The sequence below is a fragment of the Emydura macquarii genome, unplaced genomic scaffold (assembly GCF_026122565.2).
Source record: "Emydura macquarii macquarii isolate MOO-44397 ecotype Brisbane River unplaced genomic scaffold, CSIRO-AGI_Emac_v2 contig_369, whole genome shotgun sequence".
Lineage (NCBI taxonomy): Eukaryota > Metazoa > Chordata > Testudines > Chelidae > Emydura > Emydura macquarii.
In genome coordinates this window covers 8,517,628-8,540,006 of record NW_027130506.1, presented here as the reverse complement: position 1 = coordinate 8,540,006, position 22,379 = coordinate 8,517,628, and positions in this window count along the sequence as shown.

Here is a 22,379-nt window from a genome sequence, read left to right as displayed (position 1 = left end):
AACAGGCTCTGCTAACAATCCTGGGAAAGAAATAATTTTATCTCCCTGTGTAAGATCAGGGGGAGCGAACATTCTGTGTGTGGATATAAAATGGCCCAGGTATCTATTACGAACATTATCAGGAGAAGATTATCCAGTCCTTGATTTGCAGGAGACATTACTTACTCCTGGTTCTGAGTTAGGAATTGGATAATCCACCAAAGAACTCAAACTGGAGGCAGGATAAGAACCTGAGAATGAAAGAAAAAAAAAAATCGGTGAATCAGAGGGTCTCTCAGATGAGTGTGGTGTTCTCCTTAACTCTTTCTCCAAAAAATAACAGGGTGGCAGCTGCTGTACAAATACTGTGAAGATTTCAATGGGAGGTATTTTCTGGGCCTCTGCAGGATCCCTCTTGCCATGGTCTGAGGGGTCATGAATTCTTTCATTTTCATTTGACCAATGGTGGGAAAAGATACACCTACATCTGACTCCAGCCGTGAGGCCTCCGAGGTGTACCCAAGGCTGTGAGGCACCTTGCTACCCCTTGGCCTTAGTGTGAAGAAGCTTTGTCTGTGCCTGCTGTGGGTCAGCTCCCCAGCTCCCTACCCCTGCCCCAAGCTGCACAAGCCCTTCTCTCTAGACCTATTCAGGCCCAGCTCTCTCTCTCTCCAGGGTAGCAAAGTCACACTCCAACTCTCGAGTCCTCTGAGCATCTCCTTGGCAGGTCCAGCCTCGGGTCCACTGGACACTCGCAGTGTTCACAGATGCACTGCTTCTGAAGAGAGAGACCTTACCAGTTACACCTCAGATCACCACTTTCTTAACACACAGCACTTTTACTTGCTTTCACAACAAACATATCTAAGTTTTGTTTAACAACGTGTAGAGATTCAAGTGATAGGATGTAGAAGTATGGGAAACAAAATGGTTACATATAAAATAAAATCAGGACACTCCAGAACCTAGACTACTTAAACTAGATACTTTCATGTCTCATAGAGCTGTTCTCATCCAAAGTTATTCCAGCATTTTACAGCCAGACTTGGGACAAGTCATGTTGGCTTCTTGCCTCCCCAGTGGAAGATCCAGGGTGCACCCCAGATATACCCCAACAATCCATCACCTTTACTCATTAATTTGATCCTATCTGCCTGTTTATTTCTTCCTGTAAATTTCCTCTCAAAGATTTCAAAAATCCCTTGATTAGTATTTGGCTCAGTATGCAAACAGGCACCATTCATAGAATCATAGAATATTAGAGTTGTTAGGGACCTCGGGAGGTCATCTAGTCTAACCCCCTGCTCAAAGCAGGACTAACCTCAGCTATATCATCCCAGCCAGGGCTTTGTCAAGCCTCAGCTTAAAAACCTCTAAAGATGGAGATTCCACCACCTCCCTAGATAACCCATTCCAGTGCTTCACCACCCTCCTAGTGAAAAACTTTTTCCTAATGTCCAACCTAGACCTCCCCAACTGCAAATTGAGAACGTTGCTCCTTGTTCTGTCATCTGCCACCACCGAGAACAGCCTAGCCCCATCCTCCCTGGAACCCCCTTTCAGGTAGTTAAAGGCTGCTATCAAATCCCCCCTCATTCTTCTCTTTTGCAGACTAAACAAGCCCAGTTCCCTTAGCCTCTCCTCATAAGTCCTGTGCTCCAGCCCCCTAATCATTTTTGTTGCCCTCCGCTGGACTCTCTCCAACTTGTTTACATCCTTTTTGTAGTGGGGGGCCCAAAACTGGACACAATACTCTAAATGCGGCCTCACCAATGCCGAATAGAGGGGAATAATCACTTCCCGTGACCTGCTGGCAATGCTCCTCCTAATGCAGCCCAATATGCTATTAGCCTTCTTGACAACCAGGGCACACTGCTGACTCATATCCAGCTTTTTATCCACTGTTACCCCCAGGTCCTTTTCCGCAGACATTGCCCAAGACACATGGGACCCAACAGGGAGATAAGCATCTGTTATGCACTGCTTGAAAGGAACCTGTCCAAGACATGTCACCACTAGTCTACCTAGCTATCTTAGGAACATATGCGTCTACACTGAAAATTAAGCCCTTAAATATTATTTGTATGTTCATTTTGCAATGATTATGATGACTGATAGGTTACTAGCTCTTATAGGGGCCTGAATCCCAGAAAGTGCTATACACCTAACCTAATCAGGCCCATTTAAGTGTCTCATAATGCACCCCAAAGTTGAAGCCCTTCCAGAAATAATCAGTGGATTCAAAAACCACTTTTGAAAATCATAACCTTAAACTAGACATTTGACATTTATCCTACTCATGCAATTGTTAGAATGCATACATTTCCTTAGTGATAACTGAAGAAGCACTGGGCGGGGAGGGGGAGATGGAATAAAGAAAACAAGTTCTCATGCAGATTGCGAGATTAGTTATTTTTGAAACATACATTATTCATCTGACAAACGCGAGGGGCCATTCAATCATCTTCTCTAGGTAAAAGAAGAATAAAGGATAATGAAGTAAATCCCCGCCCCTCTTTTTTTTTGGTTGGTATTTTTGGTCACAATGTTGTCTGGAATTTTTATGCCAAGATGGTGAGCACTTTAGAAGTACCTCATATATATTAGAAAATGTACACACTGAAGTTATGTGCCTGATAAAATAAATGAGTATTTATATTGCTGTAGCACAAGGAGACCACAGTTGAGGGTGCCAATGTGGGTTGTACATACCCATAGTAAAAGACGTTCCTTGAGCCAAGAGTTTACCATCTAAGTAGACCTCATACACAAAGAGCTGGGAGAAAGCAAACATAATCCCCATTTTATGGATGGTGAATTTTCAGTTTGTGTATTGAAAATGGTGTTAAAATGATAAGCTCTCTCTTTAAATTCCTAGTGGTTTTCTAGTCCTCCTTGCAGTCTAGGGGCTCTGTAGGCAAATGTGAGAGCTGAGTTTTTCAGGGTATGCGGCTGGTCTGTGTCAGCTGGCTCGGACTGTGGGGCTGTAAAATTGCAGTGTAGGTGTTCCTCCCCTCTCACGGTGTCCCAGAGCCCAGCCTCCAGCCTGAACATTTACACTGCAATTTTATAGCCCTGCAGCCTAAGCCTGAGTCAGCTGACACAGGCCAGCTGCAGATATTTTATTACAGTGTAGAGTGACCCTTTAAATAGTCAGTGCAAAGAGCTAGCCTACAGGAAGGTGCCGTGAGCTGCCATAGAGAGCAGCCTGCTTTCTCTCTTTGTTTTCAGTTCTTGTGTATTCAGGTTCTGAATTCTAAGAAATAAAGTCGTGTGTTAAGTTGCAACCTTCCACAAAGCGTATTTGATGTTTTTAGTTAGCATCTGTTTTTATGTGATGAATATAAACAGAACTGAGGGATAGAGTGGGGAGGTGACTGGCCCACGCTCAGAAAAAGTCAGCAGCAGAGTAAGGAATGGAAGACAGATCTCCTGAACGTTTTAAGCACAAGACCATCCTTCCTCCCTAACTCCCAAATTGATAGCATGCTAAGATAGCTACAGTTTTGGCTTGCTGAATTATAGGCATTGGAGGGGGGAAAATAAGAAAATTCTGAAGAAAGAGGATTCCTATAGAAATAATTTATGATCTTTCACAGCTCAGTAGTGTTCTCAGTTCACAGGACGAGGAAAGGAATATCACAGAGCCAATTCTCCCTCCTTTTTGTGCCTCTCCCTCACTTGGATCTACTGGATTTTCATCCTCTCTCTTCATGGAAGCAGGGAGGATCATTTGGCTTTTAGCATTAAGGAGCGACATTTCTGCTTAATCAAGGCTAACGCTTGAGTGATTTAAATGACGACGACATCTGGGGCTGGACACTGAACAGGAATTATTGACATCAGTGAGCCACCAGCAGCTAATATGTTAGCAGAGATAGCCAATAAATCAGAATCTACTTCCTAACACTGCACATATTTTAATGCAGCAAAACAACACTAGCACAAAATGTAATCAGGCCCAAGATGATGCCCTAGCATATCCTATTGAACAGGATCACGATCAGAATTAAAGTATTGATGGCAACAAAATGAGAAAAAAAAGTAAGTAGTAAGTTAAGTCATAGCCCAAAGGTTTTAATTTCATGCTTTGAAAATCTCTTTTCTCTCTCTGCTTGTTATTTCAGATTCTGGTATCAGATCATAAATTAAGGCTACACTAATCATTCAACAGCTACACCTATTGAATTAAAAGCAGGGGGAAGTCTACATACTCTTCAGTAGCTAAGATGCAACTTTAGAAAGCATTAATGAAAGAGATTCTTTAATAAGTCTAACATAACAAATCCAGTGAGTTATAACATAGAACAATGCTTTCCAACAATTTCACAAGGTGCTCAAAATAAACTAATACACAATGGAAAAATACATGATTGTATAGAAAGTATGTCACTGAGTTTATAAAAACGTAGGCATTGCCATAATGAATTATATATCCACTTAGTCTAGTATCTTGTCTCTGACAGTGGCAAGTACCAGAGCTTCAGAGGAAGGTGCAAGAAACCCAGTTATAGGCTAGCCTTGTGCCAAGGAAACTTTCCGCTAACTCCCATTATTTAGAGGTTGTGTTTTGAAACATGAGGTTTTATAGCCCTTCCAAACTGCCATAAAAATATAGTAACTAACAAGGAGAGAACATAACCCTCTATGGCAAGTATAGTTTATACAATTCAAAATAGTGTATACATTCTATGGATTTGTGAAATGCAGTGTTAGAAGTAAACTAAGATACCTTCCTCCTCCCCCCAAAAAACCATGTCCCCTTGATGCTTGGTAGTTGTAGAGATGTCTGGATTATCTCCTATCACCAATGTGAAATGTAAGTGGACATAATGCACTGAGAGAGTCTCAAGCCATAGGGAGATCTGGTTCACTGAAGACAATTACCTAAAACTTAGGCTGTGAATGCAAACTTCCACACCTTTAAAGACTGCAGCACTTTTGGGATTCCTTTTCTTCCAAAATCATTAATATTCTCTTAATACAGCAACAGGCCATTTCTGTCTAGAAATAGAAGAGACACCTGACATAAAAGTGTGACATTCACTAGGGTACAATCTGGACTTTTGAATTGCTGTGTCCCTTTAATTCTTCAGCCTAGGGTGCCTTTTACTCTGCTTAACTAGTGAAAAGCTGCCCCTCCAGGCTCTGCTCACACACACAGCCCTCAGAAGGTAAAGTAACTCCCAGCAAGTTACATGAATGCTTTCCCAGCCACTCATGAACTACATACAGCTTAACAACCAGAAATTCTTAGCCTCAGCCTTGATCCCCAAGATACATGCATCTTGTACTGTCCAGCACACTACTGTACAATACAAGCTCATGAATTAATTCACCATTCCAACAAAGTGAAATGTTTATTCATCAGCCTTGTTGTCTCAAGTGAAATTTCCAAAACACTTCAACCAAAACACAGTGGTTTAGACAAAACAATAAAATAAGATGGAGAAAGCAAGATTTTAAGTGATTATAAGTGGTAAGGTGTAAAGGTCAAAATTGGTTACGAAAGAAATAGAAGGTAAACATGCAATCTATTTCTAAGTTTTATCATGCTAAGTAAGATTTGAAGCAAGCAGCTTTTTCACCCCTCCAGAAACTGCAGGCAGTTCACAGTTCTTAGTTCACCGGCTGATTTCCTTTCAGCCTGGGACCAAATCCCCCCAATTCAATGATGCACCTTTTGTCTTTCAAATGGATCTTGCTGCCGAGAGTAGAGATGGGGGAGGAGAGATGGTCAGGGGCCTTCCCCCACCCCCGCTTCGTATATCCTGAGTCTTTACTAGAAAAAGCCTTGCTGAGCCATGAGGACAGGCAGTTCCATGGCATACATGAGCTGCCAAATGTCCTTCAGATGAATTGTACATTTCTTTTTTTACAACTTTTCTCCCCTACTGGTAGATGGCTAGTTATGGAGGCAATGCCCCATTAGCACCTTGCTGGTGTACTAGTGGTGACTATCTCTGAGGAGCTAGTCTGTGGCTTGTTCCCCAGAATCATAACATACTTCAGTAACATCATACATTAAAACTTGTAACTTTACACATAGTGTTGATACACACATTTCAACAGAATAATAATATTCAGCAGATTATGAGCTTTCAAATGATACTTCACAAGGCATACTTTGTACAAAATTTATCAAAATTTTGTAAAAAAAGAAGAAAAAAGTGGTGACCATCGTAGTATAGACTGTCACAAAAAGGAATTATTGAAACATAGCAAAATGACAAATCAATGGGATACTGTGATAACAAGCTATCAACTACATGGGAAAGAGAAATTGAGTCAAAGATGTGAGGAATTGACATTACCTAAAAGGTATCATGGAATCTAATGAGATAAAATTTTGGGTTGGAGTGGACTGTGATATCTTTATTTATATTTGTGATTGGGGATTTATATAGTAGTAGCCTTATTTAGGCTGTCCTGATCAGGAGGGACAAGGTGGGTGAGGTAATATCTTTTCTTGAACCTACTTCTGTTGGTGAGAGAGACAACCTTCTGATACATGCTCTCACCAATAGAAGTTGATCCAAGAAAAGGTATTACCTCACCCATCTTGTCTCCCTAATATCCTGAGACTGAGACTGTTACAACTACATTACATACAACTCAGGAAACAGTTAAAGCTGAGCAGCATCAAAGAGGCAATAACATCTAATCAGAAAGTAATACATTAACTATCTGAATATAAACTGGTCAAATATCACACCAAGACTGCTAAAGAAAAGCAATTTCTCAATTGCTTCCTGCAACAGTTAATACAGACCACACGAAAAAGAGAGGCTATTCTTGACTTAGTCCTGAGTAACACAGGTTTGGTGATTGCCAATTTGAGCTATATACAATGAGATAGTTTGCCAAAGGAAACTGTTGAATGTTGTAAGTGCTCCAGTGTACAATACAGTAAAAACACACCAATGGATTTCCTAGAAGACAGCAATTAATATTCTACAGATGCTTTACAGACTTTAAGTAGTTAATCCTTACAGTAACTCTATGATTTATGCAGTTATTACCTCAATTTTAAAGATGGGGAAAACAGACAGAAGTAAAGGGACCTTCCCAAGATTACAGAGGCCCTGATCCAAAGCCTATTGAAATCAGCAGGAGTCTTTCCATTGGTCTTTGGATCAAACCCAGAAAGTGTGCCTGTTAGAGCTGGAATTAGAACTCAGTAATTCCTGGGTCCTAGTTATATGCTCTCCTGTCTCCATTAGATACATCCCAGGAGGATGGATTACACCACTGGAGTGTCTTTCCAATCCTATCATTAGTTGCTGTGAAATCACAGCACAATGGTCTAAAATAATTTCCCAGTGTAGTAGACAGAGAGAGAGAGAGAGCACGTGCAAACACATGTGTGCTTGGAGTACTGGGCCTGGTGCAAGATCTGAGGCCTGAAGTAGAGGTTGTGAACCAAAGCCAGGCCATGTATTAAAGCTTACAAGTTTACTGCCTGGTATATGAACTTGGCAAAGTTGTTGCTAGTGTATTAGGCATTAGATATTTACATATTTATATATTGCAAAGCTACTACAGATACACCCGAATCAAGTACATGATAAAATGATCTGACAGAACAACCAATAGGGATGTTGTGTCCGAGATATTAGGAACAAGGGGAGATAAAGAGATGTCATGAAACATGTAAGGTGGTATGTCAATTGTTTATCCCAGTTGTTTGTCTCAGTCTGTAAATGTCGGGGTACCTCGCCTTAACGCTTTGTGTGGCCGAGGGGACAGCAGAAGTTCCTCCTGCTGACTGAGCTGTTCCTTGCCACAGGGTGTACATGTGTTAGTGTACCTGCAGCTCCTATGGGATGCTAGGACTGTGCCTTGCGGGCAGTAAGTCTGCTAAGTTGGTCTTTCTTTGTGAGTAACATCAAGGTCTGTTGAATTAGCAGGCTTCACTATCTGCTAGAACTGATAACACTGGAGCTCCAAGGACAGAAGTACTGAGCAGTCTGAACAGCATTACCGAGGTAATGACATTCCAGCCTTCAGCACTTAACACTACCCAAAATGTTACAAAAAGTAGATAATCTTTAAGGACAAAGTAATGTGTATGCCACTCAGAAAATGCAATAATGTTTGGCTTCCTCTTAGATCTTCTTTCTAAAAAAAGACAGTTAAGACGATTTATGAAGGGAAGGTGAACGCTTCACAGATCTGTTTCAGTGGAAAAGAAGACAAAACCATGTCAGTGTTGTCATAAGTGCAGTTCCAGTTTAACCATCTTGACCCAAACATTAAATATATGTCCCATAAATTCTAATAGTGAGTTAGCAGACTAGTTTGTATTCTTCTTCTTTATTTTATACTTAGCAGCCTCCTGCTAGCTTTTTTCAACCAGATGGAAGGTTAAGTTAAACAGCTGCTTCTAGCATTGATGTCAATGACTCTTCAAGGATGGGCACTCACACTTTTATTTCCCCTCTAATAAATAAGATTTTCATTCCTGTAAAGATACTCAGCTACTGGATCCTGGATCTGATCTTCAACAGCAGGTGCTAGAACATAAGCCACCCAAAGTCAGTCGCCAGAGTGGTGATGCCATTTTGTTTTGCTGTTCTGAAAACATCAAAAGCTATCATCGACTTTCAGGAACAGCTCAGCAGCCAGGAACCATTCAGAAGGTTAACAAGTATTGAAAAAACACAGCCCTCTGTAGTTAAGAGCTGTGTTCTAATGAATGGGAATTAGGTCTTAGGATCACAGAAGTTAGAAATGGAAAGGATCTGTTGTGTCGTCTAGTAAATAGTCTGGGGGTGGAGACCCTGGGGAGAGCCATAACTAGGCATTTTAGCTCTCCTGGTGAGCAAACATATTTGTGCCCTCTACCAGAAGAGATGCATGGGCAGGTGCCCACACGAAATAATGTGCCCCCCCTGATTTTTTGGTAGCACCCTCCCCCCCCCCCCCGAACCCAGACAGGCTGGGTGACCCACTGAGATGAATCAGGAAGTGGCCTGAGCCACCAGGTATTGCCAACCCGAGCTGTCCCTGCAGCTTTGTGCTCTGGGTGGTTGCTCCACTCACCCTATCCTTGTTATGGCCCTGTCCAGGGGTGGTTCCGGTCGGAACCAGGGATGGTAGGTCCTACCTGGCACTCACTCCACAGTGGCAGCTCCTGCAGCTCTTGTGCTGTCGAGCTGGCTGGGCGTGGTTCTCCGCTATAGGCGTTGCAACCTCTGGAGTTGCAGTGCCGCTCAGATTTGACCCCGTCCCTGTGACTGGACCAAATTTGTGTGAATGGAGTTGTGACCTGGCTCTTGGGGTTGGCTAAATCTCAGTGGCTCTGGGACCCAAGGGTTGTAGTGTCTGGAGCAGGGAGGCAAGCCAAGCCAGCCCTGTGCGGCAGGAGCCACAGGACCCGACACACAACCCTTTGAAACATTCGGGTGACCTAATTTTGGGTCTTAACCCATGGGTTGAGAAACCCTGTTGCAGTCCATTTCCCTGCCAATGCAGGATCCTTCCCTTCAGTACAACTGCTAGCACCTGATCTGATGTAAGCAGGTAGGTGCAATGTGCTTACTATGTGCCCGCAGACTGCATGCAGACACACACATCCCTGTTCTGTAGGGTTTATAATACACAATTCAGGAATTTTTCAATGAAATGTTTTTCACTGGAAATACTGAAGCCGAAACGTTTTTCAGCGATGTTATCAATTTCAACTAAACTTTCTCAGTTTCAGGATGATCAGAAGCAAAGAGCATGAAAGATTGCAGAATAACCAAGAGTTTAGGGCACTCTGCTGGGATGTGGGAGATCGAGGTTGAAGTTGCTGCTCTGACTCAGGAAGAGGGGGGATTTTGAACCTTGGTTTCCCACATCATTGCAGGTAAGTACCCTAACTACTGGGTATTGGCTATTTGAGAGGCATCTGTCTCTCATTGAAAGGTTTTGTTCCAATGCAGGATGAAAAAAAATGCAAAACCTTGAGTTTTTTTCATGAAATTAAATTTTTACTTTGTGGACCACCCTAAACATAGACTAGACAAGCCAGACAAAGAGTGAGGGAAAAGAAAGTGAGAAATTGAGGCACAGAGAAATTAAAAGTGATTTGTCCAAGGTCACCCAGATAGAGCAAGCAACTGACCCCAGCACTCCTAAATCCCCATCTAGTAACTTAACCACCAGATTATCCTTCCTCCACTGAACTTTATAAGATTCATCCTGCATTTATCTTTCATCCTGTGGGGAGCTGGAGTCCAGCTGGAATTCCTAAAACTCCACTTGATTAGGCCTAATTTTGGTACAATCATAAATGCAATGGGTACAGTATTCTATTCTTATTTCTTCACCACATTAAGTGAACCACATAAAATCTTAGAGGAAGCGCCTCATTTGAAAGAGAAAACTGGTAGGGGAAATCATAATGCAAACCATCTGATATATATAGAGAGAGTGTAAGACTGCTGAAAACTGAACTGTCCCAGAAAAGAAAGGCCTTTTCTTGAGTAACCAAGTCCAGATTTTTACTGCATTTCATTTGGTTCAAACATATCATTAACACTGACCCAAATAAAGATTGCAATAAAGAATTTCTTTTTTTGATAGATGAGTGAAAAATATTTCCAATCTGAAAAAGCTGAGGTTTCATTTGACTTCAGCTGGGTTGTATCATTAAGTGACAGCCCTTTCAAAGAGGCATCAGCACTGATGAATCTCAGCTGAGTAAGGGGAAGTCACTTAGGTGTTCATGTGTTACTGACTAGCAATCAGGAACTTGCATCTTTTTTTAAAGGTATACAGACATCAATCAGATTATGAGGCAACCTCTTATCAGCATAGAACTTGTCAACCTGATGGAACCTGAAAGGACTTTCTCTAGAAATAATAGGCTAATTTATCCTAGCATTTTTCAATGTGCTTATGTGGTTAGATCAGAGACTTCGTACTGGATTCTGTTCCTGGAATGTATTCCTTATTGTGCCACTGGTTGGCTGTGCCCTTGGACAAATCACTTCATTTCTCTCTGCCTTAGTCTACCTTCTCCAGGCTCTGAAATGGTTGTTTAATACATAATGTTAATAATACAATAATAATTCACAGGCACACGGAGGTTGAGCTGAAGTCTGCAAGATTCTATGTATTTTTATAGTTCCTTTCATCTGAGGGTCTCATATCTGAATCAGCCTGAGTCTGATACTAATTTGTGTCTAAATTTGGGGAGATTGAGATCTCCTGGATATCAACTCTCAGGAACTGTTGGTCAGAAACAGTTGACTTTGTTACTTACACTGTAAGCCCTTTGGACAGGCACCCTCTCATTATTCTGTTTCTACAATATCTAACATAATGTCACCCTGATGACTACCTTGGGATTAGAACAAACATTAGAACAAACATATCATATCATATCATATCATATCACAACAAACATATCATATCACAACAAACATATCTAAGTTTTGTTTAACAACGTGTAGAGATTCAAGTGATAGGATGTAGAAGTATGGGAAACAAAATGGTTACATACAAAATAAAATCAGGACACTCCAGAACCTAGACTACTTAAACTAGATACTTTCATGTCTCATAGAGCTGTTCTCATCCAAAGTTATTCCAGCATTTTACAGCCAGACTTGGGACAAGTCATGTTGGCTTCTTGCCTCCCCAGTGGAAGATCCAGGGTGCACCCCAGATATACCCCAACAATCCATCACCTTTACTCATTAATTTGATCCTATCTGCCTGTTTATTTCTTCCTGTAAATTTCCTCTCAAAGATTTCAAAAATCCCTTGATTAGTATTTGGCTCAGTATGCAAACAGGCACCATTCATAGAATCATAGAATCATAGAATATTAGAGTATTCAGGAGGTCATCTAGTCCAACCCCTGTTCAAAGCAGGACTAACCTCAGCTATATCATCCCAGCCAGGGCTTTGTCAAGCCTCAGCTTAAAAACCTCTAAAGATGGAGATTCCACCACCTCCCTAGATAACCCATTCCAGTGCTTCACCACCCTCCTAGTGAAAAACTTTTTTCTAATGTCCAACCTAGACCTCCCCAACTGCAAATTGAGACCATTGCTCCTTGTTCTGTCATCTGCCACCACCGAGAACAGCCTAGCCCCATCCTCCCTGGAACCCCATTTCAGGTAGTTAAAGGCTGCTATCAAATCCCCCCTCATTCTTCTCTTTTGCAGACTAAACAAGCCCAGTTTCCTTAGCCTCTCCTCATAAGTCCTGTGTTCCAGCACCCTAATCATTTTTGTTGCCCTCCGCTGGACTCTCTACAACTTGTCCACATCCTTTTTGTAGTGGGGGGCCCAAAACTGGACACAATACTCTAAATGCGGCCTTACCAATACTGAATGGAGGGGAATAATCACTTCCCGTGACCTGCTGGCAATGCTCCTCCTAATGCAGCCCAATATGCTATTAACCTTCTTGGCAACCAGAGCACACTGCTGACTCATATCCAGCTTTTTATCCACTATTACCCCCAGGTCCTTTTCTGCAGAACTGCTGCCTAGCTCGTCAGTCCCCAGTCTATAGTTGTGCATGGGATTCTTCCTTCCTAAGTGGAGGACTCTGCACTTTTCTTTATTGAACCTCATTAGATTTATTTTGGCCCAATCCTCCAGTTTGTTTAGGTCCTTCTGTATCCTATCCCTACCCTCCAGGGTATCTACCACTCCCCCCAGCTTAGTGTCATCTGCAAACTTGCTGAGGGTGCAATCTACCCCATCTTCCAGATCATTAATGAAGATGTTGAACAAAACCGGCCCCAGGACTGACCCCTGGGGCAGTCCGCTTGTGACCGGCTGCCAGCTAGACATGGAGCCATTAATCACTACTCGTTGAGCTCTATGCTCTAGCCAGTTCTCTATCCATTTTATAGTCCATTCATCCAACCCATACTACTTTAACTTGCTGATAAGAATACCGTGAGAGACAGTATCAAAAGCTTTGCTAAAGTCAAGGTATATCACATCCACTGCCTTCCCTACATCCACAGAGCCAGTCACCTCATCATAGAAAGCAATCAGGTTGGTCAGGCATGACTTTCCCTTGGTGAATCCGTGTTGACTGTTCCTGATCACCTTCCTCTCTTCCAAGTGCCTTAAAATGGATTCCTTAAGGACCTGCTCCATGATTTTTCCAGGGATTAAAGTGAGGCTGACCGGTCTGTAGTTCCCTGGATCCTCTTTCCTCCTGGTATTTAATTATACCAGTTACAGATATTTTGAGGATATAGCAATATTAGAAAGGAATAGATGATTTAATAGTTTTTAAGATGGAAGTAGCTAACAATAAAAAAAACCCAACACTTCCCTCTCTATGTGCAATGTGAGATGTGCTCAGGAGTTGAAGACATCTATTACTAGTTACTATTAAGATGGGCTCAATTCACTTTCCAGATGTTACGTGAACATTACAGCCAAGGAATGCTGTCTCAGCCGGAGGAAGCTGTTAGTATTTTACTTACTGAGACGCTTCAGTTTATGAATACTATAGTCAGCTCATAAAAACTCACCAGGTCCCAGGTAATTTACTTTCTCAGTTTAGTTAAGAAAAACTAGTCTGGAAATTGGTAGCATAGAAGTAATGCTCAAATTAACATACTGTGGACTACATCTTAATAGAAATAGAGCTAGTTGAAAAATTTTCAGCAGAATAGTTTTGTGTCATTAAATGCGGTCTCCTCAAAATCAAAATGTTTTGCATGAACGTATGGATGTTGACAATTTTCAGTGTACACATTTTGGAACAATTTAAAACTGAAGTGGAGTTTATCATTTCGCATTAATTTTATTTTATAATATTTCCATATTATTGAAATAAAGTGTTTGAACATTTAAATTTTTTATTTATTTTTATATATATATATTTTTTTACAATGAGGTTGTTTCAATGGGTCCAAATCAAAATATTCTGGAATTTCCATTCCACAAAATATTTCAAGTTTTTGACTTTTAGTTGAGATAAACATTTTAAAGAGTTGGAATTTCCTAAGGACAGAAATTCTGTTTTCCTCACTAGCTCTAAATCTGTGTAAAAAGATGGTCTCACAGATACCTCCCCTCCCTTTCACAGTTACATAGCATACCTATCACAGCTACAGCAATTGCTTATATTGGAACACAGATTTTGAACCAGTAAGTGATGTGTGGTCTGTTCTATAAAAACCTAAAGAGACAATTTCTGCCCCTTGGATCTAACAATCAAGTATAGCCCCAGACAGTATATGTTGGCTATCCAATCACTTTTCCTGGAAAGATTCCCAAGCTCTCTCACCAGTTCTCCAGGCTTATAGACTCGTGATTACATATTCCCTGAAAACCTTCTTGTTCCATGAGCATTCCTGTCTGACTTTATTTGAACCATTATATTTTTTTCAAGTTAGGATTTACATTGTGAAACCTAGCACACAGACAAAAAACAGAACTTTCCTATCCCCCTATTAACAGCAGGTTACACATTTGGCTCTGAAATCACTAAAACATCTATCCAGCAGCCCCTTGACTGGGCTATTAATGCTGAGCTGTGGGAAGATATCTAGTTACACACCTATAGAGTCTAATCGTGCTGCAGCATAGCTTTATTTATTTATTTATTTATTTATTAAAATATAAAGTGGCAGTGGATTTTCAGCTCTGTCACCTTCCTCCATCCACCCACACAGAGCTGTTTGGATCCACCTTCCCAACCCCAAGAGTGGCTGTTTGTGAACTTCACTGATGTATGTTGCACAGTGTTACGCCTAGATGAACTATTATTTGTTTAGTGCATGTAAGTGTTATGTGGAAAGAATGCCGGAACTGAATTACTATCATTCATATGTCTCCTTTGAGAAAAGAGACATTATTAAAGTTCTCAGGCAGTAATAGTATTTACAGAATTTCAGTGTTATGTCTAAATCCAGAATCCCTTCTCTATTTCAGGGAAACAATAGCTATGAGCTCATTTAGGCAAAATGGACTATATTCTGATTATAGTTTCACAAAGAGCGGAATGACTCATTCCTAACTAATAATTTACTCAATGAGCCCTGATTCAGCAAAGCACTTCACTGTGTCGCCAGAAACCTGACCAAAGCAAGTTACTTCAAATTGGATATGAATATTCACAGAGCAATTGAAAAAAATTCAGTTTGGGACAAATTGAAACCCAATTTTTTCAGAATTGTTGACAAATCATAAAGTAGGAAAACATGTATTTCAGGTCAATCAGCCTAGCCACTGGAGTCATTTTCTCTCTGGCCCACTGACTATTTAAGTATTTTACACAAAGTGGAACCAATTGACACGAATTTGCATGTTGTTTTCTATGCTTTGCAGAGAAAGCCCAGAAGGTAGAAAAATCATAATGATTTCAGTGCCAAATGTGAAACCTGCTGTTAATAGAGGAATAGGAAAGTTATGTTTGTGTCTGTCTGCTCGGTTTCAAGATATAAATCTTAACTTGACACCTAAAAATATAATACTTCAAATAAGGTCAGACAGAATTTTTTTTTGGGGGTCATATTCCAAGCCGGATTCCTTTATTTTTAATGTCAAAAAACACTATACAGACAGAAGAATTCCGGATGGAAGAATTTCACTTGCCTCAGCAAACAAGAGCTGTGACAGGTATGCACTCCTCTGTGTAACCTCTGCTAATGTCACAGTTACCCTACCCAGCCCCCCCTTTTATAAACCAGTAGATTCCTTTAAAAGCCAAGTGGAATCGCCATCACTACAGTCTATTTCCAGAGGTCACCATGCCAGGCATTAGACTGCTGAGTGCTTATTTATCATATTACAAGTTTGGAGAGGAGCCCACATCTGTCCCACATGCTGATTAGACAAAATCGGTGGTTTGGGTGGTGGGGGAAGAGAAACCACCAGTACTGAATCTCCCATACTTAAAAAAAAAAAATTTTGATCTTTAACTAATAAGTTTCCATCTTCCTTTTATACCCCCATTACAGCAGAGAAGATGCTACTTGTAAGCCAGATAACAGCAACTCGATGTGTACTAGTTGCTTCTAAGAAACAAACAATTTGATCTCAGGAGATAAGAAAATTGATGCGACCTCAAGTCAGAGATCACAGGCAGAGTCAGGGAAAGTGTTTTGTAGCTTGGTCAAATTCTACTACAGAGAGGAAGGTTTACACATGCTTTGGGCAGATCATCTGGCTTGATTTGTGGAGCCATTAGCCCACTTATGCAAACAGTTGGTGGATATGAGCATTCCTTGACTCTCATTCATAACAATAAACAACTTTTATTAGGCACTTTGCGAAATGCTTTATCAAGGGGGGCAAAAGTATAGTTACTTTCCCTGTGCCTCAGTCTTCCCAGCAGTAAAATGGAGGTAAGTGACTTGCTCAAGATCATACAGAATGTGAGTAGTAGAGCTGATCATATAACGCAGGTCTCCTTAGTACAAGACAACTGGGTGTCTGTAGGATGACAACATGGGATCTGGCAACGCTCCCCTCCCCCTTACCTTATGTTGCCATTCCTTTCTTCCCACTGTCATCTGTTTTGTCTTTTTAGTGTATGTCTACACTGCCGCGGCTGCACAGATCGATGCAGCGAGATCGACTGAGTGGGCTGTGGAGACCTGCTCAACCGATCCCAGAAGTTCTCTCTGGTCCACACCATTAATCCACCCCCAATCTCCGAAAAGAGTAAGGCTGCGTCAATCGGAGGGCATCTCCCATAGATGCAGTGCAGTGAATACTTAAGTTGCCGTACCGTGATGTAAGTCGATGGGAGATGCACAAGCTACAGTATGTAGTTTACGTATCTCCGATGGACCACCAGCGTCAGGGTTGACCAGGTCTTAACTCTCAGCTCTTTGGGGCAGGGAGCTTTCCCTCCCTTGTGCTTGAAAAGTGCCTATTAGTGTTTACTCAGACAAATTATTGGGCTCAACATAGGCATAGCTAGGTGAAATTTAATGACCTGTCATGTACAAGAAGTCAGGCGAGATGATCTAATGGTCCCTTGGCTTTGAACTTTATGAATTTATGAACTACATGCTCTACTAGAGAAAATAAAATATTAGAATAATCATTTTTGTCCAATGGCCTTTTCTGTAGAGTTCTTTTCCCCCCACAAAAAATTGACATCAAAACATTAAATGTGTTTACAGTATATACAAGTTTTGGCTAAAAATGTTGCCTTTTTTCAAAAAAAACCATTTTTATGAAAAAGACTCTACAAATTATCAAAATGGTTATCTGAATATTTTTTGTTTGCCAATATCAGATGTGCAATCAATGGAAAAAATTCAATAACCAGTTTGATAATGTTTTCAATTAAAATTAAATGTATTTTTTTTTAAAACACACACACACACACACACACAACAGAAAAACTTTTGGGGTAAAGAAGTGAAAAAAATACATCTGTTTTGAACCCTTCATTTTTTTAAAAATAAAATAATTTTTTGACCAACTTTGATAAACACATACAGATCCATGAAAGATTCCGGGGGAAAGCCAGCTAGATGGCATGGCCACCCATGTCTCCACATTTAACTTTTATGTGCCTCAGTTTCGCATGGGGATAATATTTATTACTTCACTTCAAAAGCATTAGCTTGATTTGCAAGAGCCTTGATCTGCTTACCTCCAGGAGATGCTGCAAGGCATTGTTTTGCAGGCATTTATGGCAAAGGATGGTCTGTGGAATGAGGTCTGAAAGTTCTATGCACGTGTGATTAAAACGGCTGTGTTACGGTCGGTCAGCTTTGTTATTATTATAGGACTACATGATAATGCAATCCCAAATTAGCAACCTAACCATAAGACCATTCTTCCTCAAGCTCCCGACTGAAAGCATGTTAGGACCCGGAATAGGTATTAAAAACACCAGAACAGTAATAATAAAACTCAGTTGTTTGGAAAGCCCTTCAAAATGCAAAGAATTACCTGTCCTACTGGTGACATTTCTGTGCATTTACTTCTTTCTCAAAAGTATAAAGATATCAACACAACCAGACCAACTCTCCACCTGCTGCACATTCAAACAGCATTAAAAATTTGACTCTAAACCAGTGCCAGGAAATTCTGAACCTCTGACATTTACTTTTGTTTCTAGGTATTGGAACACAAATGTACAAGATCACTCATCAGTACAGACCACTATACAGTCAAGGCTCTGTGGAGGCAACTGAGAAAAGTGTGATAGCCTCAACTACATATCTTCACATATTTCACGTTAAATGTAGTTTCCAGCGTCCTCAAGTATAGACTTAGGGGAAGGAGTGGGGTTCAATGAATGTGTGCTGTAGAAAAGAAAAAAAAAAAAACACCAAATATTTTAAGATGCAGAGTGATACATTAAGGATTTGATTTTTTTAAAGCACATTTTTTACCTGTCTGAATATAATTTTGTTTTCAGTCTGTAACACTGAATTGTGTAAACCTCCTTGTTACCAATATGGAAGAGATCCCGTTGAAGCATGCTCACGCAACTGAAGTATTTGTTCATTCTAAGCTCTTGGAGGACACTGCAGTTAAGGAAAGTTTATTTCATGTGAATAGCGTTGTGGTCACAGCACACACACAAAAGTTTAGAAAAACCCACCAGACACTCTTTCTGGAAGGCTGCAAGATAACATAAATAACTTTATTTCTTAGAATCCAGAATGATAACATGTAGTAACCAAAACCAGAGACACAAAACAAGCTGCTCCCTAAAGCAGAGAGGCACAACTCATTCCCACCTGTCTATCGGCTAGCTCTCTGCAGACTGATTGCTGCTAGGCCCCACTCCCACACGTCCCCACAAAACGCCTTCCCCTGCAATCAGGATCAGGAAAACCTCCTGAAATTTAAAGTGACAGCTTACAATTTTAACACAGATCTCAATACACTAGAAATAGTGGCTGCTTTTCCAAATGAAATAACACTGAAGTCTATCCATCTTTCCATGAAACACCCATATATTGGTGGTCATTGGAGCACAAACATAAATAGGGCTGGACTCTTAGATGGAGCCCCAGAAAAGAACAGGGTTCAAACTGCTGCAAGATAGAGAGTGAGGGCATCAAACCATTATTTGTCTCCCACTGTAGTTTTGATACTCCAAAGGTGGTAGGGGAGGGTGGAATTTATTCAGCACATGAGTTGCTAATTTAGCAGAAAAGGAAGGTACCTTCGCCGGCCATTTACATTGCTAATGATTACGGACAGCTCAGTATATGGCACCCAATCCAAAGCTCATTTGAAGTCAATAGAAAGGATCAGGTCCATGGAGACTAGAGTAGGCCACCTCAGTAGTTTGAATATGTATTGAGCTCAATTCACATCATGGAATAGGGGCTCAGAGGTATTTAAGGAACAAAAGGCATCTGACACAACTACGTGACTTAACTAGAAGTGGTCAGAAAACAAGCCTCCAAAAGTTTAGATGAAAATGAAAAACAAAGACAAAAAACAAACAAAAAACCTTATTCACTGAAGTTTTTCCACAGAAAAGTTTGACTACGAGAAAAAAAAACAAAACACAAAATATTTCAGTTTTTGATTGAGTAATGCTTCCTTAGTTCTTCCTGGGAGTTGTAATTCAGGTACTTCATGCTCCTATTCTCTTCTATAGGCTGGACTGCCTGGTGGACTACATCTCCCATGATGCACCACAACTCCTCTTCTCTCCCCTCCCCCCTTGCTTAGTGATTGAAGGGGATGCAACAAGGGAGTCAGATCCTAGCTGTGGTGCTTCATGGGAGACGCATTCTAGATAGGGAACCTGGTCCATTGAGGAGAATGGGGACATGAGAAAAACGAACTACAGCTCCACTGAGGAACCTCAGCAGGCTATCCAAATAAAAACATTTATGTTTTGCTGAAATTTTGTTTTTTGGGTATGCTTGGGGGGAAAATATCAAAGTGTTCCACTGAAAGCAGAAACTTTTTGCTAAACATTGCTTTTAGCCAAAACCCCAATTTTCCTTTGAAAACACAGTTTTGAGGAAAATGCTTGACCATCTCCACTACTGACCTTCTTATTAGAGGTGAAGTCAAGCTGCAAGATTTGGATCTGGCTCCACATCCAGTCATCCTCAAAGCTGGGGAGTTTGGCTCTGGGGCTGCAGTTTTTCTTCGTTATTAACAGTTTTGTGATGAAAATAAACACCTTCTGTTCAGACTAGCTCTGGGTGGAATGGGTTAGACAAACACCTGTCAGGAATGGTCTAGTTATTACATAGTCCTCCCTTGAGAGCAGGGACTGGACTAGATGACTTCTTGCGGTCTCTTCCAGTCCTACGATTCTATGATTCACTGGGGTTGGGATCTCAAAATGTTTTGCAGCAGATGCAGCTCACAAAACACAAAGTGCCATTGGTCCCAGTCTAATATGAGCCAAACAGGTCAGCCTACTAAATTGTGGAGTAGGGTTAAGGAAACTTGATAGTGATTCAAAAATGATGATAGACAGAGAGGGAGGAATGAAATCAGTGACTTTGGATCAAGCATAAAAGACTACATGAGAAGGAAGAGGATTAATGTCAGTGGACATACAGTGTCTTCTTGTCGGTCTTTCTCTGCCTACAACAGCAGCCTTTTTCCTGTTCCCTTACATCACTTGAAGTGTCATTACTATGAGCATAACCACATGAAAAAAACTGAAACCTACAGCTTTGATGATCTAAGTTTTGCTTTCCCCAGCATTGCATAGGAAACTACACAGGCCAGTAATCTGAGCTGAAAAACCTATGAGCAATATTCTGTCCTGACGTACACCTGCTGAATGGGTAAATGGGATTGTACTGGGTGCGTGTCACGGCAGACTTAGACCCATTGTCCTTTTTGGGGGTGTTTACGCAGCCTTCCCCACTAGCTGTCAATTGATTACAATACCCAACTTTTGAAACCAACAACAGGTTAGGGATGCTAGTGTTTGATCCTCACTGTAATTCAATAGCTATTGAAAATATAGAATGAACCCATTTCTTTAAGATATCCATGGATGTTTTTAAGATCACTTCACATTAAGATTAACAGCCCTAGATGTTTGATTACCTGTCAGAATTTAACTGTCCTAAAGGAACTGTGATGTAATGCAGTTTGTATACTAGTGACCCATCAATAGATCTTTCCCAAGATTTTCTAGATTTGTTGCTAATAGGGATTAGATGCTACACCACTGATGCATCAGTCACATAAAAAGCAATACCTAAAAGCCACATCTCAGAAAGGTGTATTGGGTAACAGAGAGAAATTAGATATGTGCAAATCTGGACAGATTATACAGTTTAGCTTTGTTACGCAGTTTGAAACAGCACTCCTTACTGATTTCCAAACAGCTAACTGGCCTGGATCCCATTAGACAAACACTTTGTGGTTAAAATTTGAGTCCCTTCACCCTGCAGATCATGAATATAGTCAGTCTAAGTGACCATGACTGCCCGTCAGTGTTATTGCCAGCTTCCGCTTGTTGGTTGCATCAGCCTTTCATGTCTTGCATTAAATTAGATTGTAAACTTTTCAGGAAAGGAACTGTTTTTCCTATGTGTTTGTACAGCACCAAGCACACCAGGGCTCTGATTCTGATTGAGGCCTAATGTAAATAATATCTGTTTATATAAAATAATGTTCCCATTTCAGGTCGGATGTATCATATGCTGCCTATTTCTCTGGGCTAGATAATACAGGTCGTATGTGTATGAGAGAGGCAGTTTCCATAATATTAAGAAATATTTCTCTTTGGAAAAGACTTATTTAATAGAAAATGACTCTGCATATTTGAAATCTTTTGCATTTATTCTCAGTTTACAACCTGCAGGTAGTATTAGCAATATCACGAGAAAACCCAGAGATTCTGAGAATTTTGGCTGTCGACTAACGAACCTGCACCACTGAATATAATGGGAGTTTTGCCAACCATTTGCATGAGAGCTAGAACACACCCTAAGACAGGTAAACTTCAAGTAGGCATCTACAGATCTGGATGTTTGTTTATCTAACCCATACCTAATCTCCAAGCCATTGGAGGTTAATGTCATCACTTAAAACCACGTGCGTACATGCTGTAAATGAATACACACAAACACAGAACTATCTCACACATACATTTCAAACATGGTCAACTGCTATAACATAGTTTGATTTTATTTTGCCCCTTGAGCTACTTCTACTGCTCAAGGAGATGCTGCTTCCTCTGCACTGTCAGTTGTTTGAACCATCTGCCCTGGATAAATGACAGGTTAAGGCGTATACTATGGCTGGTTACATGCCTGGAAACAGAAATCTAATTTTAATGAAGTATTGATGAAAAAGGTCACCAAACTGTCGAAGCGTAGGTGGGAATGAAGCTTTGAGGAGAAGTGGAGACGTTGCCAAGAACATGATCCTAGTATACTGCAAGTGACACATGGGAATCTCAAAGACAAGAGGAGGAATCCTGGAAAGATACAATAGGATCAGGTCCTGCTGGCC